The sequence below is a fragment of the Cornus florida genome, unplaced genomic scaffold (genome assembly GCF_030987335.1).
Source record: "Cornus florida cultivar Cherokee Brave unplaced genomic scaffold, ASM3098733v1 CherokeeBrave_3.0.0_Hap2_Chr04, whole genome shotgun sequence".
Lineage (NCBI taxonomy): Eukaryota > Viridiplantae > Streptophyta > Magnoliopsida > Cornales > Cornaceae > Cornus > Cornus florida.
The window spans coordinates 62743998-62753587 of NW_026775574.1; the positions used below are offsets into that span (position 1 = coordinate 62743998).

The following is a 9590-nucleotide window of genomic DNA, read 5'->3' on the forward strand; positions in this document are numbered from 1 at the left end:
AAAATCCAAACTAAACAAATGATAGTAATAACTGCCTAAATAAGGAAACTGAATCATAAAGGAACTCCTATGTAGCATCGGAAGAATGAAATAGACTGATTCACACTCAGCACGAACAACCTCTACTTCTGTCGAACACTGAAAAAATAATGGTGGGTCAAGCCCACAAACAAGTTCTACTCTACTATAGTCCAAACAGAGATCCGATACATGTATACATCCTAGTCAATCCAAACAGTAACTAATAATCCGTATATATATATATATATACACACTAAAGGAACCTCACCAGACTATAGGGTTGTCTCAACCTGAATAGTAGGTAACATGCAAAACACACATATAGTGGGCATGAGTACCTAGACTTACCAGGGTACACAACTACACTATATCTAGCTACACATCCCTGGCGATATATGATAGAGGTGTATTTATGGACTTATCGTTGTCAAATACACTCCATTTCAACATATAAAATACCTACAACTGACGGGCGATGGCCGCTCGATATACGCCAAATTGATGTGGTGAATGTGCGGTTCAAGAAAAACCTTTTTGGTCAAGTTTAAATTTATAAAAACCACTGCCACCACTACTACTGACGTAGCAAGAGTGAGTAGGGATCGTCCCAAAGGATTATAAGGATCGAGCAATGTCGTGGAATCACAATTAGGGCTAGTAGGTCGAGTGATCAAACAATTGGTTGGTTGGTTGATTAAAGAGCAACTAAATTAAACTAAGTAATAGCAAAAGAGTGCAATTTAGAGTAAGTAAGAGAGAGAGAGAGAGAGAGATCTTGGGGTTTAGAGATCACCATCAAGCAATGCATTTCTATATCATTGACAAGTGATTAATGAGGGTGTGTTGCAATATTGGTGTGTGTGTATTTGGTTGATTCAACAAGCAAGGATAACTAGTTAAGCATGTATTGTCTAAACATCATGTGAAAGGCATAATATATCTAAGCAATGAAGCATATATTGTCTAAACAACATGTGAAAGGCACAATAAATCAAAACAAGTCATTAATCCTTTTATTAAGCTCACAATCCAAATACAACACAAGGATAGAAACATATGCTAATTGTATTCAAAAGCTTGGATCATCAAACAACAAGCATAGATTGTCCTCCCATTTAACACTACACTACAACTACACTACATCTACACTACTAGCATGAAAATAAACTAAGGGAGAGGCATAATCCATCAAGAGATAAGCATGAACCATCAAGAGAATCACAAAAGCATTCCTTTAAGCACTATGTTTGACAATCTCCAAATCTATAGCATCAATACACATAGACATGCATCAATAACACAAAATCTAGATATAAGCACATGAACATCAATTTTAGCATACATAGACATATGGATAGAATGAAATGATCAATTGGAAGCATTAAACCACATAAATCATCGAATAAACAAGATCTATATATATCAAAGTGTCAAAACATCAATTACAATACTAATCCCTCAATAAATACACAAGATTAAGATATAGAAAGCATGCTTGGGGCTAACTCTAGCCCCAAGAGGATGTCTAGCCACTCATTATGATGATGCTCCAACCCTCAAGGGCTAATTCCATGGTTAAAATTTGCTCCTTGTTGATGAAGAACTCCAATGGTGTCTCTAGCCTCCTCTTCTTCTCTAAGAGATAATGTGAAAATAATGTTGGCCTTTTTGTGTAAAAGCAATCCTTATCCTTATATAGGTAGGTCAAAATGACACCCAAAATGAGCTGGGGTCGTGCACACAATATTCCCTAATGATTGGATAAAGGACAACTTTCAATGAGATGGAATTTTAACTTTTTCGCACTAGAGGAAGTTCGATCGATCGAACCTTGAACTTGGATCGATCGAAAGTAAGTGAGATCGATCGAACTTAGGCTAGATCGATCCAACTGGCTGAGCTTTTTGGAAAAAGACAAATCCGAGATATTTATGGGAAAAGGACAAAAGTGGTTAGTGGGTGGTACAGCTGTGGATAAGATCAATCATTTGAATAAGGACAAAAGTGTTCGATCGATCGAAGGATGGTGTTGGATCGATCGAACTTTTGGAACTTTATGCTTTTGGGTCAAGGCTTGGATCTATCTTGAAATGCTGAGATCGATCATTGTTCGATCGATCGAACCTTGAACTTGGATCGATCGAACTTTGCTGCTTGTCACCTTTGGCTTCATTTGCTTTCTTCTTTCTCCACTTTGCTCCTTTCTTTGTTTAATTCCAGAATTGCTTCAATTAAGCTCTTATTTAGCTAAGTTAGCTTATTTTAGGGATAAGTGCCTGAAAAAGGAAATAATACGAAATCAATCTAAAACGGTAAAGTAAGATAGATAAAGGTATTAGAATGCTTAAGCTTAACGGGTTTAAATATGCACTTTTCAATGCTCATCAATAACCATTTAACCAAAAATGTCTAATGGCAAGTAGGGTTGAACCACGCATTCAAGGTGAGTTTCTATTTCCGAACAAGAGATTTAAAAATATTGATTTTGAGATTAGTCACGAACTATGGAAATGAAATTATAACTATAAAACATTAAGCACTCGAATTGGAAATTAAATGAGAATAAAACTTGTGACATAACTTGCATTAAATTGAACAAACGTTAAAGAAAATTACATGAAGAAATTCTATCTCTAACTTTCTACTCCCTTTTGAATGCTCCAGAGTTGGCTATTTATAGCCAAAATTGTGTATCCCACTTGTTGCCTTCTGATCAATACTTCTGACTTCTTTCTTTCTTCACACCATCTCCTTACTCTGATTGTTGACTTACCCACTTTCTGATTTCTGATTTCTTCTTTCTCTCTCCTCCTTTTCTAATTCATCATCATTCTCTTTTACTTTTCTTTTCTTCTTTTCTTTTTTTCTCTCTCTCCTCATTTTCTCTTGCTTCACGTGCACTCACTTTTCTTTCTTCTTTTCTTCTTTCTTCTTTCTTCCTTTTTCTTTTCTTTTCTTCTTTCTCTCTCCTTATTTCTCTTCTTTACTTGCACACACATATACACAATTTAGCTGAATTTTATTTTTTCTTTTCATTCATACATTAATACCTATAGAACACAAAACAAGCATATAAGAATATTTAAATATATAAAAGTCTAATTAAAAGCTTATTTTGGTGCATGAAATAATAGGTTTTGTGTACTTATCAAACTACCCCCAAACAAGCTTTTGCTAGTCCTCTAGCAAAGAAATGCAAAAATAGATAAGTTCACAAAAAAATTACTTTTATTAACAAAAAAATGTGCCACTTTTGCAGGCTACTTTTGATTACATTTACCATATGCAATAAGGCCTTAAACCACTAGGTTACCCCTAGTGGGCGAGTTATAGCCTCGTGAGGTTTTCTAGTGAAGGAACCCACAAACTTCCAAAGAATTTTCTGCATATTTACAAAATGAAAAGTTTTAGAGATAAAAATATCAAGTTCTTTATATACAACAAGCTACTAAGGTGTTATAAAAACAAATATTTCAAGTGAGTTCACCCATAAATAACCTAGAAGTAGAGAGTGTGTGTGTGCGAAGTCAACAAAAATCCATTTTCAAATCCAAGTGATGAAATTCCCAAGTCTTTAGAAAACTATGTTTTGACTTCAAATCTCACAGTAAATATCTCTCTAAAATAACATTTCTCGAATATTTGGCTAACTATATCTCTCAAATGTATGTGAGTAGGAACTCTGTTTCCAAAGTAAAATCAAACTCACATACTAATTATTTGAAGGACTGATACATAATATAGAAGAGTCTCATGACAGGAATGTTGATCACTTTTGAGAGAATGTCGAATTACCCACCACAACGCCTTCTTATTTACTATGCACTATCATACCTTTTCTAAAAATATTATTGAGCTCAATTTGTACATAAATGTTTCTGAGAATGAGGGGTCTTCAAAATGTTTGAAAGGGATACTTTACTCTTCTTCTTTTTTTTTTTTTTTTGAAGAGGATATGAATGACTTCTTGATCCCTTTTTCTTTTACCTATAATCATCACTAACATTTCTCAGAGAAATAACAAGATTACAAAAGGTAATGAAAGTATGATAGTACATGGTAAACTAGAAGACTTACGTTTCTATTAACTCGATGTGATTTCATTCTCAATGATCTACTAAGATGAAGGATTATGAGACTAACAACAAATTTTTATCGCGCTATCCAAGAAATTTGAGCCATCTTGTGACTCGGAGTTAGCGTAAAACTCTCTAAAAAGATGAAAGGCACAAAAACTCACATGGTTTTAAGTCTCCAGTAATAGATTTCTAGATTCTTGGGAGATTATTCACTTCTTTCTTTCAAGCTGCGACTTTGTGCAAAAATATTTCTACTTCTAAATTCTCATGGTGCAATATCTATCGTTATATCACCTTAGTAACAAGCTCAATCTCAATCTAGAATAATGATATCTCTAAACTTTCACAAAGTAAAAAAGTAAGAATATTTTTTTTTTTGAAAAGAGGTACATGTTTTGATAAATCTGTCCTAGCCCCAACCAAAATAAAACACTATCCCTAGTGTTTGAAAAAATAAAACACTGAAAAGTGGTGAATGAAATGGATAATGTACTGCTAGAGAAAAATAAAATTGGAACGAATTACCTCAATTGATTTGGTGCTTCTGAAGTACAATCCCTGTAGATATACAATGCAAAAGAGAGACCAAATGTTCTGAAATTATGACAGATTATACCCCCAAGCAAAATATAAGCACAGTTAAAGAAATAGAAACAAGGAACTGCGTTACCTCCCAGGAGCGCTAAGTTTAACGTCTTCAGCTAGACGCAAGGGGGATAGTACCCCCAGAGAGATCAATCCGAATAGACAAGATCGACGAGGAGAATATCCTTAATTTCATGAGACTCGAGCTCAAGGAAAGGCTTTAAGCGATGAGCATTAACTTTAAACAATTCCCCAGTCGTGGGGTCTTGTACCTCAATTGCACCGTGACTTGCCACATGTTTGACAAAGTATGGGCCGGACCAACGTGAGCTTAACTTCCCGGGAAACAATTGAAGACGGGAGTTAGACAAAAGAACTTTTTATCCTGGGGAGAAATCCTTTCGAAGAATGTGCTTGTTATGTTCCAACTTTGTTTTGACTTTATATATTTTGGAACTCTTATAGGCATCATTTCAAATTTCTTCCAACTCATCAAGCTGGAGTTTCCTACGTTTACCGGCTTTATCAGAGTCGAAATTCATGGCCTTAATGGCCCAATAAGCACGGTGTTCCAGCTCTACAGGCAAATAACAGGCTTTGCCATAAACCAAACGGTATAGGGACATTCCTATAGGGGTCTTGTAAGCAGTTTGGTATGCCCACAAAGCATCCTGAAGCCGGAGGGTACAGTCTTTCCGTGTAGGATTAACTGTTTTTTCCAGTATTTGCTTGATTTCCCTATTAGATACCTCAGCCTAACCATTGGTTTGTGGGTGATATGATAGGGCCACTTTGTGAGAGATACCATATTTGGACAATAAACTTCCAAAGACTTTATTGCAAAAATGTGAACCATTATCACTTATAATGGTTCGAGGTGTACCAAACCTAGGTAAAATTAAGTCTTTAAAGAAACGCATCACAACTCGATGGTCGGCTGTCTTGGTGGCTAAGGCTTCTACCCATTTGGATACATAATCAACAGCCAGAAGGATGTAAAGACATCCATATGAGGAAGGAAAGGATCCCATGAAATCAATACCCCAAACATAAAAAATTTCAACAACTAGAACGGGTTGTTGGGGCCATTCATTACCCTTGGTAATCTTACCTAATAATTGGCATCTATGACAAGCCAGACAGTAGGTGTGGGTATCCTTGAAAAGGGTGGCCACCACAGGCCTGATCATGACAGAAGGAAATGACAGACTCCTGGTTTATCTCAGGGACACACCTACGGATGATTTGATCAGGACAATATTTGAACAAGTAGGAGTCGTCCTAAAAATATTCCTTAACTTTAGCTAGGAATTTATCTCTCTCCTGTTTGGACCAAGTGGAAGGAATTTGACCTGTCACAATGTAATTGACAATATCAGTATACAACGGGGCATGAGTTATTGCAAATAATTGTTCATCCAGAAAAGCATTTGAGATTGGAATGGATTCAGTAATGGACTCAACAATAAGACGGGACAAATGATCTGTCACCACATTATCGGAGCCTTTCTTATCACGAATCTCAAGGTCAAACTCTTGAAGAAGTAGGATCCAACGGATCAACCGAGGTTTGGCATCTGCTTTGGACAAAAGATGTCTTAATGCAGCATGATCGGTATAGATAATGACCTTGGAACCGATCAAATAGGAGCAAAATTTGTCAAAAGAAAACACGACGGCTAACAACTCTCTCTCCATGGTGGAGTAGTTGGTTTGGGCATCATTCAGGGTTTTGCTAGCATAATAGATGACATGTCGTGCTTTCTCAACCTTTTGACCTAAGACAACTCCTACTGCATAATCCGACACATCACACACGATTTCAAAAGGTAAGTTCCAATCTGGCGAACGGATGATGGGTGCTAGTGGGAGCTGACTTTAATTGTTCAAAAGCAGAGTGGCAGGCATCGGTAAACTCAAAGGGTATATCCTTCATTAACAGATGGGTAAGAGGTCTTGCTATCTTGCTGAAATCTTTAGTGAAACGATGGTAAAAACTAGCATGACCTAGGAAAACTCTAATATCCCGAACAGTTTTGGGAATGGGTAAACTCGATAAAAGGTCAACTTTGGATTGATCTACCTCAATTCCTACAACAGAGATATTATGACCGAGAACAATTCCTTTTTTAACCATGAAATGACACTTTTCTCAGTTAAGAACCAAGTTAGTGTCATGATAATGCTGAAGAACAAGAGTAAGAACGATCAGCTAATTGGATCCTAACATCAGTTTTCTTCAAATTATTCAAGCCTAACTCCAAATACACTGAATATGGTAACAAATTCACACTAGCACTGAGATCTAACAAAGCATGGTCAGCAAACTTTTCTCCAATCCTACAAATGACAGTTGGACTCCCAGGGTCTTTATGCTTAACCACGGCTTGATTTTGTAGGAAGGAAGAACAATTTTGGGCTATGAAAGCTTCTTTTGGGATGTTAGTTTTCCTTTTGACTAAATCTTTGATGAACTTTGCATAAGAAGGAACTTGTTTAATAGTAGTGAGAAATGGAATATTGATCTGAAGATTTTGAAAAATATTTAAGATCTCACTGTATTGTGAATCCTTCTTATTGTTGACTAGTTGAGAAGGAAGTGGGGCGGGGGGAACATAAGATTGAAGATGGATTGGATTAGATTTGGAACCTTGGTCCTCTTAGGTGTTGGGTGGGTCTGATGCATTAGACTAGGATGGTACACTTGTAGCTTGGGTGGGTAGCTCAACTTGATTATTGACTTTCTTCCCTGACCGAAGGGTTAAGATGGAGTTCACTTGATTATTTGATTGGTCAGTGGGAGGAGAAATTCCAATGTGATTCACTTCTTTGTCTCTTGGATTAATTTCAGGTTGGCTAGGGAAAGTACCCTTTTGTCTTTTAGACAGTGCAGAAGTGAGTTGAGTCAACTGACTTTGGATAGTTTGTTGAAATTGGAGTTAACTCTGAGTTAAGAGGTCAAAGTGACTCTCTAACTTTTGAATTCTCTGATTTGATTGCTTGTTAGATTGATCAAGATTAAGGGCAAGCATTTTCATAGTGTCCTCATAATTGGTAGCACGGTGGTACTGTGGGACAGGAACAACATAATTGCTCACTAAATCAATTGCAAGTTCTCTATTTTGATTGAACTGATTGTTTCTAGGAAAATATCCTGGAGGGACAAGAGAACCTTGAGGTTGTGCGGGCCTACTGGGATTACCTTGGAAACCTGGAGAACCACCTAAGTTTTGTGGAGGCAAATTTTGTCACCACAAAAAATTTGGATGGTTTCTTGAATCGGGATGATACGTCTGACTAAAGGAATTAGCCGTCGATTTCCTATAGGTATTAAAGGCACAAACTTGTGCATCTGAGGTTCAGATGTACAGTAGATCGGACAAGCCTCAGTGGGATGAGATGAACTTGAACATACATTGCATTTTGCAGTTGTTGACATGAGAGCAAAGGCATCAAAATTTTTATTCAAATCTTTGACTCTTTTCGCTAGACTTTGCATCACTGATTTGAATTCAGGTTCGGGTTTGATCTCAAAAGGATTAGAAGTTCTTTTGGTGGGATCATTCCTAGAGAATTCGTTATCACAAGGGTTCCAATTCCAACTTTGGGCATTCTCAGCAAGTTCTTCTAAGAAAGCATAAGCTTCTTCAGGAGTTTGGGATTTGAACTTTCCTTGGTGCACTGACTCAATCATGGTTCGGTTAGTAGGAGAAAGCCCTTTATAGAAAGAATGAACTAATTGTGGTTTCTCAAAGCCATGATGTGGGCATTTGAGAAGCAAATCATTAAAACGCTCCCAAGTTTGATGGAATTGTTCTTCATTTTTCCCTTTAAAATTGCTTATGGCATCTCTCATTAACTCTGTTTTTTGCATTGGATAAAATTTGTTCATGAATTTTTTAACAAGTTTATCCCATGATCTAATAGAGTTTGGAGGAAGAGAGTTGAACCATGAGGAAGCTTTATCATCTAAGGATAGGGGAAACAGACGCAATTTGACACCTTCATCATCTAAATGATGATTTTTGAAAGTACTGCAAATGGTTAGGAACTTCCCTAAATGGACATAAGGTTGTTCACTTTCAAATCCATGAAATTTAGGCAACATATTGATGATATGGGCTCTAATCTCAAATTGAGGTCTGACTGGAGGAAGAACAATACAATTGGGTGGATTGGCTGTGATGGAGGCAAAATAGTCATTCAAAGTTCTAGGAGCAGGTGGGACAACCGGTTGTGCTGGTGGAACAAGTGGTGGAACTGGTGGAACAAGTGGTGAAAGGTGGGCTGTTAACTCGGCCAGTGAGAATGGAGGACTGTGGTGCTCCACTGGCGAGATAAGACGGCTAGAACAGGCCGTGAACCGAGATGGGCAGCGGCTGTGGATGAATCGGCTACTGGATGATGGGTTTGGGTACTACCGGTGGAGACAATGGCGACGGCGAGGTAGGCGGTGAGCTCCGGGCTCGGTTGATGGCTGGTGAAGTGGACTGTAAATGGGTTTCTCTTTTTGATTTTTTTTTTTTTTGTTCTTCTGGGTCACTGTATGCAACAGTTTGAAGAAGATGGGTTTTTTTTTTTTTTTTTTTTTTTTTTTGTTGTTGTTGTTGTTGTGTTATATATATATATATATATATGTATGTATATATAGAGAATAATAAATAACAAAATAGAAGCACAAAACAGTGAGAAAAATTCATACCTTTTTTTTTATTAGTTTTTTCTGTCTTTCTAAAACTGGGAGTAAAAGAAAACCATAATGCTTCTCTGTGTTTTTTTTTCGTACCAGTGATGGTTTCAAAAAGAAAAATAGAAAATCAAAATGGATAAAACACACAAATGAAATAAAATAACCCGAAGTAAAAATAGAAAAATGTGAAACTCAATCTTGAAGCGGCAACTGTG

At 36.8% G+C, this 9590-nt stretch overlaps 1 pseudogene; it reads left to right on the plus strand.

Annotated features, from left to right (window-relative positions):
• The first annotated feature begins 8437 nt into the window (after window positions 1-8437).
• On the plus strand, window positions 8438-8534 carry LOC132305646 (small nucleolar RNA R71; annotated as a pseudogene).
• Window positions 8535-9590: the final 1056 nt, after the last annotated feature.